We start from the raw sequence: 12807 nt of genomic DNA, 5'->3' as shown, positions 1-12807 counted from the left end.
CAGCGCTTTGTTTTCATCTATTTATGGGTGCTTCTAAAAATATGTTTGGGGTCATTGTCCTCTTTGAAGACACATGACCTAGGATGCAAGCCCAGCTTTCAGACCTCGGGCACTACATTGCAACCCAACTTTTTGGGGGAATCTTCACATTCCATGATGCCTTGCACACAGTCAAGGCATCCAGGGCTACAGGCAGCAAAACACCTAAATTTCTTTGTTCCTCCACAATATTTTACTATAAATACAGTTTTTCTTTATTTTTAGGCTGCATTCCATTTACAGTAAACAGTAGAATGATGTGTTTTACCAAAAAAACTATATCTGTCCATAAGACACCTGCTATCCCTCTATAAATTGAGAGGGCCACCTGCTTGCCCTCCAAGTTCCAAATTTTACAGTATTAATATGAAAAGAAAATTTGCCTGCCTCAGATGGATACATTATATTGCAGTAGCAATATATGGCTATGCAAAGCATAGCTGTCTGCTGGCCCTCCAAAACTGCTTAGTGAGGGCTGGATACTGGCACTGTAAAATTAGAGTGAGGGCCAACTGATGGCCCTCTGACAATAGTAAGGGAGACCTGCTGGCCCACTAACAATAGTAAGGGCCGCCTGATGGCCCTGTACAAAGAGTGATGGTCGCCTAATGGCCCTTAAAAAATTGAGACTTTCAGAGTCCATGATTCATAAATTAAACAGGATGTGTTTGATCATGTCTCACACACCTTATGGACAGTTGCATTTCCTGGAATTTTTTTTCACCATTGAAAACATAGCAAACATGCAAAAACACTATGTGTGTGTGTGTGAACATAACCCGAGGTGTGCAGGAGCATTCTTTCTCTTATTTGCTTTGCCTTATATACAAGTTGTTATCCTGGAAAGAATGTTTCTTAAAAAAATTTACAGTCAAATCTATTCTAAATGTGGTTTTGAATGTTTTATTGTCAGTCCTTAAAAGTGGCATAATACTCTGAAAACATTGTTCCCAGCAGCAACCTGGGATTCAAAGATGCTTCCAGGGGTCTTCCCTATGCTGTACCCATGTCATTTCAGTGCTGTTTCCATCTACCTCAGCAATTTTTAGACAACCTCCATGGGGACCACTGGAAAAATTCTCAAGTTTCCCATTGACATCAATTATACTTGTTACTTGGGTCAAACACCCGAGCATTATCATTTGCTTGACTCTAGTAACGAGTACCAGAGCACTTAAGTGCTCGCTCATCACTAGTGCTCACAACACATATAGATAAGTTCCTTGATGGGTTTAGTTTCCAAAATGGGTCATTTGTGGGGGGTTTCCACTGTTCAGGCACATCAGTGTCTCTCCTAACGCGACATGGCATCAGCTCTCAATTCCAGCCAATTTTGCGTTAATAAAGTCAAACGGTGCTCCTTCCATGCCGAGCCCTGCTATGTGCTCAAACAGTGGTTTTCCCTCACATATTGGGTATCAGCATACTAAGGAGAAATTGCATAATAAGTTTTTGGGTCCAATTTCTTCTGTTACCCTTGTGTAAATAAAAAAAATGTGGAAAAAATGTGATCTTTTTATTTTCACCGCTCTACGTTATAAACTACTATGAATCAGTTGGGGGTTCAAAGTGATCACCACACATCTAGATAAGTTTCATGATGGGTATAGTATCCAAAATGGGGTCACTGGTTGGGGGTTTCCACTGTTTATGAACATCAGGCGCTCTCCAAACGTGACATGGTGCTCACTCTCAATTCCAGCCAATTTTAAGTTGAAAAAAGTAAAATGGTGCTCCTTCCCTTCAGAGTCCTGTCGTGCACCCAAATAGTAGTTTTCCTCCACATATTGGGTATTGGTGTACTGAAGAGAAATTACACAACAACAATTTGGGTCAAATTTCTCCTGTTACCCTTATGAAAATAAAAAAGCCTGCAAAGGGTAAAGCTATTGAGCTATAGACATCCAGAGAATTGTACAACACCTTAAAGAAAGGATAAAAGGTAAGAGGTGCTGAGGTTGAGAGGAGGGAGGGGGCACTTTACACTTACAGTGTGTCACGCACAAACAAAGAGTGGACAACCCTGATTGTGTTCATTGTTTTTTCTTTTAGATTGCTAACATCTAGTCAGCAATGGCACAGTCTTCCTCCAAGCGTCTGAGTGACCAAGAGATTGAAGCAATTGTGTTTCAAAGTGATGATGAAAGTGAACTATCTTTGTCCGATAACGAGTACCTGCCACCAGAGAATCAAACATCAAGTGATTCTTCTTCTGATGATGAAGAAGTGAATACAGTGGATCCTCTAGAAGTGATAAGTAGAACATCCAAAACGAATGTTTTTTGGGACAGTAATCCTACATTAGTCGGACATACTGCAATCCATAATATTGTGAGACAGGCTCAAGGAGCTGTGGGAAGTCCCAGATACTTTTACCCTAAAGACGTATTCTGTACTTTTTTTCTGACAATATTGCAGAAGAGGTCCTTTTATGTTCAAACCTACAAGGAAGACATATTGCTTTTGCAAAAATAAGTCCTGGAAAAATATCTCAAAAGAGGAACTTTATGCATACATTGGACTTTTACTGCTGGCAGGGAGTCAAAAATCGTCAAAAATCGTATGATGTTCCAATACGAGAATTATTTCTGGACCCACTTTCTGATCCACACAATAATGCGACAATGTCAGTGGACAGATATGAGAAAATTAGAAGACACATTAGATTTGATGATTAGCGAAAACGTGCATTGAGGTTTGAAACAGACAAATTAGCCCCTATCAGTTATATCTGGAACATATTTATCAAAAATTGCACCAAACTTTACAATCCTAATACTAATGTTACAGTAGATGAGCAACTTGTACCGTTCAGAGGACGCTGCAAGTTCATACAATACATGCCCAGCAAGCCAGCCAAATATGGAATCAAAATCTTCTGGATGTGTGATTCTGCAAATTATTAGGGCATACATGGTGTAATCTACTGTGACAAAGAGGTTGGTGCACCAGTACAGAAGGATCTGGGGTCTGTAATAGTCAAAACTCTTGCTGTTTCAATATCCAATTCAGGTAGAAACATTACCATGGACAATTATTTCACCAATGTTGAACTAGGCAATTTTCTGCTTCAAAAAGATATTACATCAAGACAAACCGACAAGAAATTCCAGAAGCACTGAAACACAATCGTCAGCGAGCACTTTATGAGAGTGTCTTTGGATTCAATAACAAAGCGACTTTGGTATCTTACAAAGCGAAGAAGGAGAAATCAGTGATTTTACTCAGTACCATTCATCACAATTGCAGTATTGACAGCAATGACAGAAAGGAAAACTGAGAGATTTAGTTCAATTTGTAAGGAAAATGTCTGCAAAGAACATTCTTCCAAAAAAATAACTTGCCAAAATTGTTTGGAAGACTAATATAATAGAAAAGAAACATAATAGAAATGTAGCTGCAGCTAGTTTGGTATAGATTGCTATGTGTTTTTGTGCGTTTTTTCATATGTTTGTCTTTTCGGTGAAAAATTCTAATTAAAATTTTGTTTACTAATCATATTTTATTTAGCAGTTTTAAAATAAACTTGTAAAAGTTATATAAGTGTGTTTTTCAATATGATTTGCATGGGGGCCTAAAAGGCCCCAATACGTTACTATGAAGATTTCTGATGTCACGCATACTAGGGTTAATTATTTACATAAATAATTTAAAAAAAAATGGCTTGGGGTCCCCCCATTTTTGACACCCAGCCTTGTTGAAGCAGACAACTGGGGGCTGGTACTCTCAAGCTGGTAAGAGGACATGGACATTTTGCTCCCCCAGCCTAAAAATAGCAGTCCACAGCCGCCCAGAAAAGGCACATCTGTTAGATGCGCCAATTCTGATGCTATGACTGGCTCTTCCCACTTGCCCCGTAGCGGTGGCAAGTGGGGTTAATATTTCTGGGGTTGATGTCACCTTTGTATTGTCAGGTGACATCAAGCCCACGGGTTATTAATGGAGAGGTGTCTATGAGACACCTCTCCATTACTAATCTTGTAGTTATATGGTAAAGACACAGCAAGAATAAAGTCCTTCATTAGAAATAAAACAAAACACACTTTTACATTTTTATTTAAAAATAACAAACATGGTTATACTCTCCTAACGCCTAATTTCACTGAATCTCTCATCTCCTGTAATAAGACAAAAAAAAAAAACAACAATATTGGGCATCTTACACATCATGACATCAGAAACGTGCTTGGTGTTTGAAGCCCCAATGAAGAGGTAGAGAAGATGAAGACATCGCATGCTGAAAGAAAGGAGATGAAACAACTACTTACTAAAAATGGAATGCTTACTTTACAAAAACTATCAAGACACAATAAGATCCTTATTGAAGGACAGTGAAATCTAAGAGTGTTAGCATCAAAGCAGTTTGAATATATTTATGTTCAAAATCTAACCCCTTCATGACCGTGGGATTTTTCGTTTTTCCGTGTTTGTTTTATACTCCCCTCTTCCCAGAGCCATAACTTTTTTATTTTTCCGTCAATTTGGCCATATTAGGGCTTATTTTTTGCGGGACAAGTTGTACTTTTGAACCACATCATTGGTTTTACCATGTCGTGTATTAGAAAATTGGAAACAAATTCCAAGTGCGGTGAAATTGCAAAAAAAGTGCAATCCCACACTTGTTTTTTGCTTGGCTTTTTTGCTAGGTTCACTAAATGCTAAAACTAACCTGCCATTATGATTCTCCAGGTCATTACGAGTTCATAGACACCTAATATGACTAGGTTATTTTTTACCTAAGTGGTGAAAAAATATTCCAAACTTTGCTAAAAAAAATAAAAAATTGCGCCATTTTCCGATACTCATAGCGTCTCCATTTTTCATGATCTGGGGTCGGTTGAGGGCTTATTTTTTGCATTCAGAGCTGGCGTATTTAATTATACCATTTTGGTGCAGATACATACTTTTGATCACCCATTATTGCATTTTAATGCAATGTCGCGGCAACCAAAAAAACTTAATTCTGGCATTTCGATTTTTTTTCTCATTACGCCGTTTAGCGATCAGGTTAATGCTTTTTTTTATTGATAGATCGAGCGATTCTGAACGTGGCGATACCAAATATGTGTAGATTTGATTTTTTTTTTATTGATTTTTTTTGATTGGGGCGAAAGGGGGGTGATTTAAACTTTTATATTTTTTTTATTTTTTTCACATTTTTTTAAACTTTTTTTTTTTTACTTTTGCCATGCTTCAATAGCCTCCATGGGAGGCTAGAAGCAGGCACAGCACGATCGCCTCTGCTACATAGCAGCGATCTGCTGTTCGCTGCTATGTAGCAGAAAATGAGGTGTGCTGTGAGCGCCGACCACAGGGTGGCGCTCACAGCTATCGGCGATCAGTTACCATAGAGGTCTCAAGGACCTCTATGGTTACTGTCATGACACATCGCCGACCCCCGATCATGTGACGCGGGTCGGCGATGACGTCATTTCCGGCCGCCCGGCCGGATGCGGTAGTTAAATGCCGCTGTCTGCGTTTGACAGCGGCATTTAACTAGTTAATAGCGGCGGGTGAATTGCGATTTCACCTGCCGCTATTGCGGGCACATGTCAGCTGTTCAAAACAGCTGACATGTCCCGGCTTTGATGCGGGCTCACCGCGGAGCCCTGCATCAAAGCAGGGGAGCTGACATCGGACGTACTATACCGTCCCATGTCAGTAAGGGGCTAATTATGTAATTTCTTCACCCCTTGCTAAAGTTACATAAGGAATAATTGCCTCCAGCCATAATACCTATAGTGGTGGGAATAGATTCTTTAAGTGAGCATTTAAGTAAGAAGTTAAATTCATTACTTAGCCCTTATTGAAAAAGTGCCCTGGTTATCTTAAAGATACACAATATGTTCTTCAAGTGATTGACAAGATCATGTGGGATGACAGTTATTCTTGGATCACCTGTGATATAGTATCATTATATACTTACATCCCACACACTTACAGCATTACTGAGGTTCCTGAGTTCTTTGACAAATACACAATGTATAATCAGTATTTGAAAATGTTTAATGTCGTGATTTTGCAATATTTTTTTTTAAGCTATAATTTCTTATATTCAATAGTGAGTACTTTGTGCAGTTAAACGGTAAAACAATACGTACAGAATTCTGAATACCATTTCCCAATATCAATGGTGGGGATAAAAAGTATTTTTCTTGAAGGCAATGCATTTGTTCATTATATGGTGTGCTACAGCTGCTACATGATAAAGTCCACAGAATCCAATGTAGCCTAAATAAAGAAACCTGAAAAATAACAAAATATAGTAAAAAAAAATTATCAAAAATGTTTTTAAGAAAAAGAAGTTTCATACTTACTATACCGTCACATCCCAGGTCCTGACATCCCCAGTGCTGTGTTCCCTGATGTAGGTTTTCACTGTGAAGTTAGCTGTTCTTTCTCATCTTCTTCAGCTAGATCTAACAAAGAAGAAATGAGGGAAAGATGACTGAATTCTTCTATTAAAGGTATGCCAGTAGGATAATTGACACTAGCTAATTGTAAGTGTGCAAATAATATAACCTACAATCGAAAATCAGTGGTTATATTTTATATATTTTATACGCTGAATAAACGGGAATATCCAATTTGGATTTTTTGCAGAGCCAAAAGAATTATGCAAAACAAAAGCAGAGACTCATCCAATTTAAGCACAAGGAAAAAAGTAGATCCAAAAAACTAGCTTTTGTGACAACTTATAGCTGGGAATTTTTCCAGATTAAAAATATAGTGAACCTTTCTATGTAGTGAGTTCTCAGTGGGAGGATTCTAGTTGAGAGCTTTTATTTTTCCACCTCCTTATTAGCAAGTATATTTTCCTCAAACTTCGTAGTGGAAAAAAAATGCAGTTTAGACAGTTTAGTTATCCCACAAACCTTTATTTAAAGTGAACCTATCAGTGGTTCATGTGCAATCAGCATTAGAAGTCTTTAGTTAATGATATGCCTGAGCTCCTGTGCGGGACTGTAGGCAGAGTCTTATCATCCTGCTGTAAGCCGGAGAAATGAAGAATAGGCCTGCCAACAGGCTGCCCCGAAACACAAACAGTCTGTCTTTCTCTCTGTGTCTATGATGAAGAACATGTTTGTGTTTCAGGGCAGCCTGTGGCAGGTCTCTTATGAGACCACAATATGTTGAAAAGGTGTTAGATTGGATGGCTGAGAGTTCCTCTAGTTCTTTTGCATTATCTTCCACCTGGTCCACTGCAAAAAGTTCAGAGTTGGCACCCAGCTTCCACCTCACCCCCTTGCAAATCAGCCAATCAGTCTGAGTACCAAGTCATGCAGCAGTCTCCTCTGCTTTTAGATAACTCCACTGGCTTGGTGTTGTGAATTTGCTTTTTGCTCCCTCTAGTGGTTACTAGTTTTTTGACTCTGGTTTTTCTGTCATTCCTTTTATCCGCACCTGGGTCGTTAGTTAGGGGTGTTGCTATATAAGCTCCCTGGACCTTCAGTTCAATGCCTGGCAACGTAGTTATCAGAGCTAGTCTGCTGTGCTCTTGTCTACTGATCCTGGTTCCAGTTATATCAGCTAAGTCTGCCTTTTGCTTTTTGCTATTTGTTTTGGTTTTGTATTTTTGTCCAGCTTGTTCCAAATCTATATCCTGACCTTTGCTGGAAGCTCTAGGGGGCTGGTGTTCTCCCCCCGGACCGTTAGACGGTTCGGGGGTTCTTGAATTTCCAGTGTGGATTTTGATAGGGTTTTTGTTGACCATATAAGTTACCTTTCTTTATTCTGCTATCAGTAAGCGGGCCTCTCTGTGCTAAACCTGGTTCATTTCTGTGTTTGTCATTTCCTCTTACCTCACCGTCATTATTTGTGGGGGGCTTCTATCCAGCTTTGGGGTCCCCTTCTCTGGAGGCAAGAAAGGTCTTTGTTTTCCTCTACTAGGGGTAGCTAGATTCTCCGGCTGGCGCGTGTCATCTAGAATCAACGTAGGAATGATCCCCGGCTACTTCTAGTGTTGGCGTTAGGAGTAGATATATGGTCAACCCAGTTACCACTGCCCTATGAGCTGGATTTTTGTATTCTGCAGACTTCCACGTTCCTCTGAGACCCTCGCCATTGGGGTCATAACAGTTTGCCAGGCCAGTATTAAATGTTTAATGCATTGCAGAAGAGGGATTATAAGAAAGAAGATTCTGAGTTTTTTTTTTCTCCTTCCCCTTTACCTCAGAGTGGCTATGCTTGCTGCAGACATGAATGTCCAGACCTTGATTACAAGTGTGGACCAGCTGGCTACTCGTGTGCAGGGCATACAAGACTATGTTATCAGAAATCCTAGGTCAGAACCTAAAATACCGATTCCTGAACTGTTTTCCGGAGACAGGTTTAAGTTTAGGAATTTCGTGAATAATTGTAAATTGTTTTTGTCCCTGAGACCCTGTTCATCAGGAGATTCTGCTCAGCAAGTAAAAATTGTTATTTCGTTCTTACGGGGCGACCCTCAGGATTGGGCTTTTTCGCTGGCGCCAGGAGATCCGGCATTGGCTGATCTTGATGCGTTTTTTCTGGCGCTCAGTTTACTTTATGAGGAACCCAATCTTGAGATTCAGGCAGAAAAGGCCTTGCTGTCTATGTCTCAGGGGCAGGACGAGGCTGAAGTGTATTGCCAAAAATTTCGGAAATGGTCCGTGCTGACACATTGGAACGAGTGTGCACTGGCCGCTAATTTTAGAAATGGCCTTTCTGAAGCCATTAAGAATGTTATGGTGGGTTTTCCCATTCCCACAGGTCTGAATGATACTATGGCACTGGCTATTCAAATTGACCGGCGGTTGCGGGAGCGCAAAACCGCAAATTCCCTCATGGTGTTGTCTGAACAGACACCTAATTCGGTGCAATGTGATAGAAAAACCGCAAATTCCCTCATGGTGTTGTCTGAACAGACACCTGATTTAATGCAATGTGATAGAATCCTGACTAGAAATGAGCGGAAAATTCATAGACGCCGGAATGGCTTGTGCTACTACTGTGGTGATTCTACACATGTTATCTCAGCATGCTCTAAACGTATAGCTAAGGTTGTTAGTCCTGTCACCGTTGGTAATTTGCAACCTAAATTTATTCTGTCTGTAACTTTGATTTGCTCACTGTCATCTTATCCTGTCATGGCGTTTGTAGATTCAGGTGCTGCCCTGAGTCTCATGGATCTCTCATTTGCTAAGCGCTGTAGGTTTACTCTTGAACCATTAGAAAATCCTATTCCTCTTAGGGGTATTGATGCTACACCATTGGCAGCAAATAAACCGCAGTATTGGACTCAGGTTACCATGTGCATGACTCCTGAACACCGCGAGGTGATACGTTTCCTGGTTTTACATAAAATGCATGATTAGGTCGTTTTAGGGCTGCCATGGTTACAGACCCATAATCCAGTCCTGGACTGGAAGGCTATGTCAGTCTCAAGTTGGGGCTGTCGTGGTATTCATGAGGATTCCCTGCCTGTGTCTATTGCTTCTTCTACGCCTTCGGAAGTTCCGGAGTATTTGTCTGATTATCAGGATGTCTTCAGTGAGTCTGAGTCCAGTGCACTGCCTCCTCATAGGGACTGTGACTGTGCTATAGATTTGATCCCAGGCAGTAAATTTCCTAAGGGAAGACTGTTTAATCTGTCGGTACCTGAACATACCGCTATGCGTTCATATATCAAGGAGTCTCTGGAAAAAGGACATATTCGTCCGTCTTCTTCCCCTCTTGGTGCGGGATTCTTTTTTGTGGCAAAAAAGGACGGATCTTTGAGACCTTGTATTGATTATCGGCTTTTAAATAAGATCACTGTCAAATTTCAGTATCCTTTACCGCTGTTGTCTGACTTGTTTGCCCGGATTAAGGGTGCCAAGTGGTTCACCAAGATAGACCTTCGTGGTGCGTACAACCTTGTGCGCATTAAGCAAGGTGATGAATGGAAAACCGCATTCAATACGCCCGAAGGTCATTTTGAGTACTTGGTGATGCCTTTTGGGCTCTCCAATGCGCCTTCAGTTTTTCAGTCCTTTATGCATGACATTTTCCGGAAGTATCTGGATAAATTTTTGATTGTTTATCTGGATGATATTTTGGTTTTTTCTGATAATTGGGATTCGCATGTGGAGCAGGTCAGGTTGGTCTTTAAAATTTTGCGTGAAAATTCTTTGTTTGTCAAGGGCTCAAAGTGTCTCTTTGGTGTACAGAAGGTTCCCTTTTTGGGGTTCATTTTTTCCCCTTCTGCTGTGGAGATGGACCCAGTCAAGGTCCGAGCTATTCTTGATTGGACTCAGCCCTCGTCAGTTAAGAGTCTTCAGAAGTTCTTGGGCTTCGCTAACTTCTACCGTCGTTTTATCGCTAATTTTTCTAGCATTGTGAAACCTTTGACGGATATGACCAAGAAGGGCTCCGATGTAGCTAACTGGGCTCCTGCTGCCGTGGAGGCTTTCCAGGAGTTGAAACGCCGGTTTACTTCGGCGCCTGTTTTGTGCCAGCCTGACGTCTCACTTCCCTTTCAGGTTGAGGTGGATGCTTCGGAGATTGGGGCAGGGGCCGTTTTGTCGCAGAGAGGCCCTGGTTGCTCTGTTATGAAGCCTTGTGCCTTTTTCTCTAGGAAATTTTCGCCTGCCGAGCGAAATTATGATGTGGGCAATCGGGAGTTGTTGGCCATGAAATGGGCATTTGAGGAGTGGCGTCATTGGCTCGAGGGTGCTAAGCATCGTGTGGTGGTCTTGACTGATCACAAAAATCTGATGTATCTCGAGTCTGCTAAACGCCTTAATCCGAGACAGGCCCGCTGGTCATTGTTTTTCTCCCGCTTTGATTTTGTTGTCTCGTATTTACCAGGTTCAAAGAATGTGAAGGCCGATGCTCTTTCTAGGAGCTTTGTGCCTGATGCTCCTGGAGTCGCTGATCCTGTTGGTATTCTTAAAGATGGAGTTATCTTGTCAGCTATTTCTCCGGATCTGCGACGTGTGTTGCAGAGATTTCAGGCTGATAGGCCTGAGTCTTGTCCACCTGACAGACTGTTTGTCCCGGATAAGTGGACCAGCAGAGTCATTTCCGAGGTTCATTCCTCGGTGTTGGCAGGTCACCCGGGAATTTTTGGCACCAGAGATCTGGTGGCCAGGTCCTTTTGGTGGCCTTCCTTGTCAAGGGATGTGCGGTCATTTGTGCAGTCCTGTGGGACTTGTGCTCGAGCTAAGCCTTGCTGTTCTCGTGCCAGCGGTTTGCTCTTGCCCTTGCCTGTCCCGAAGAGACCTTGGACACATATCTCCATGGATTTCATTTCTGATCTTCCGCTATCTCAGGGCATGTCCGTTATCTGGGTGATATGTGATCGCTTCTCCAAGATGGTCCATTTGGTTCCTTTGCCTAAGCTGCCTTCCTCTTCCGATCTGGTTCCTGTGTTTTTCCAGAACGTGGTTCGTTTGCACGGCATCCCTGAGAATATTGTGTCAGACAGAGGATCCCAGTTCGTTTCCAGGTTCTGGCGATCCTTTTGTAGTAGGATGGGCATTGATTTGTCGTTTTCGTCTGCTTTCCATCCTCAGACTAATGGACAGACGGAGCGAACCAATCAGACTTTGGAGGCTTATTTGAGGTGTTTTGTCTCTGCTGATCAGGACGATTGGGTGACATTCTTGCCGTTGGCTGAGTTTGCCCTTAATAATCGGGCTAGTTCCGCCACCTTGGTTTCGCCTTTTTTCTGCAACTCTGGTTTCCATCCTCGCTTTTCTTCGGGTCATGTGGAGCCTTCTGACTGTCCTGGGGTGGATTCTGTGGTGGATAGGTTGCAGCAGATCTGGAATCATGTGGTGGACAACTTGAAGTTGTCACAGGAGAAGGCTCAGCGCTTTGCCAACCGCCGCCGCGGTGTGGGTCCCCGACTACGCGTTGGGGATTTGGTGTGGCTTTCTTCCCGCTTTGTTCCTATGAAGGTCTCCTCTCCCAAATTTAAACCTCGTTTTATTGGGCCTTACAAGATATTGGAAATCCTTAATCCTGTATCTTTTCGTCTGGATCTTCCTGTGTCGTTTGCTATTCACAATGTATTTCATAGGTCCTTGTTGCGGCGGTACATTGTGCCTGTAGTTCCTTCTGCTGAGCCTCCTGCTCCGGTGTTGGTTGAGGGCGAGTTGGAGTACGTGGTGGAGAAGATCTTGGATTCTCGCCTCTCCAGGCGGAGGCTTCAGTACCTGGTCAAGTGGAAGGGCTATGGTCAGGAGGATAATTCCTGGGTGGTCGCCTCTGATGTTCATGCGGCCGATTTAGTTCGTGCCTTTCATGCCGCTCATCCTGATCGCCCTGGTGGTCGTGGTGAGGGTTCGGTGACCCCTCACTAAGGGGGGGGTACTGTTGTGAATTTGCTTTTTGCTCCCTCTAGTGGTTACTAGTTTTTTGACTCTGGTTTTTCTGTCATTCCTTTTATCCGCACCTGGGTCGTTAGTTAGGGGTGTTGCTATATAAGCTCCCTGGACCTTCAGTTCAATGCCTGGCAACGTAGTTATCAGAGCTAGTCTGCTGTGCTCTTGTCTACTGATCCTGGTTCCAGTTATATCAGCTAAGTCTGCCTTTTGCTTTTTGCTATTTGTTTTGGTTTTGTATTTTTGTCCAGCTTGTTCCAAATCTATATCCTGACCTTTGCTGGAAGCTCTAGGGGGCTGGTGTTCTCCCCCCGGACCGTTAGACGGTTCGGGGGTTCTTGAATTTCCAGTGTGGATTTTGATAGGGTTTTTGTTGACCATATAAGTTACCTTTCTTTATTCTGCTATCAGTAAGCGGGCCTCTCTGTGCTAAACC

At 42.2% G+C, this 12807-nt stretch overlaps 1 long non-coding RNA gene across 1 annotated transcript in view; it reads right to left on the bottom strand.

The window, feature by feature from the left end:
* Positions 1-6146: 6146 nt before the first annotated feature.
* The window catches only part of LOC143773889 (uncharacterized), a 177105-nt gene continuing 170444 nt past the window's right edge, over positions 6147-12807 (bottom strand). The window contains exons 2-3 of the long non-coding RNA XR_013215430.1: positions 6362-6458; positions 6147-6284 (exon numbers count right to left, since the gene is read on the bottom strand). This is a non-coding gene — a long non-coding RNA (uncharacterized LOC143773889). The remainder of the gene's footprint in view (positions 6285-6361; positions 6459-12807) is intronic.

This window comes from Ranitomeya variabilis, chromosome 5, assembly GCF_051348905.1.
Source record: "Ranitomeya variabilis isolate aRanVar5 chromosome 5, aRanVar5.hap1, whole genome shotgun sequence".
Classification (NCBI taxonomy): Eukaryota; Metazoa; Chordata; class Amphibia; order Anura; family Dendrobatidae; genus Ranitomeya; species Ranitomeya variabilis.
Note: the sequence above shows the minus strand (reverse complement) of the source record. Positions and strands in the feature narration are given on the sequence as shown.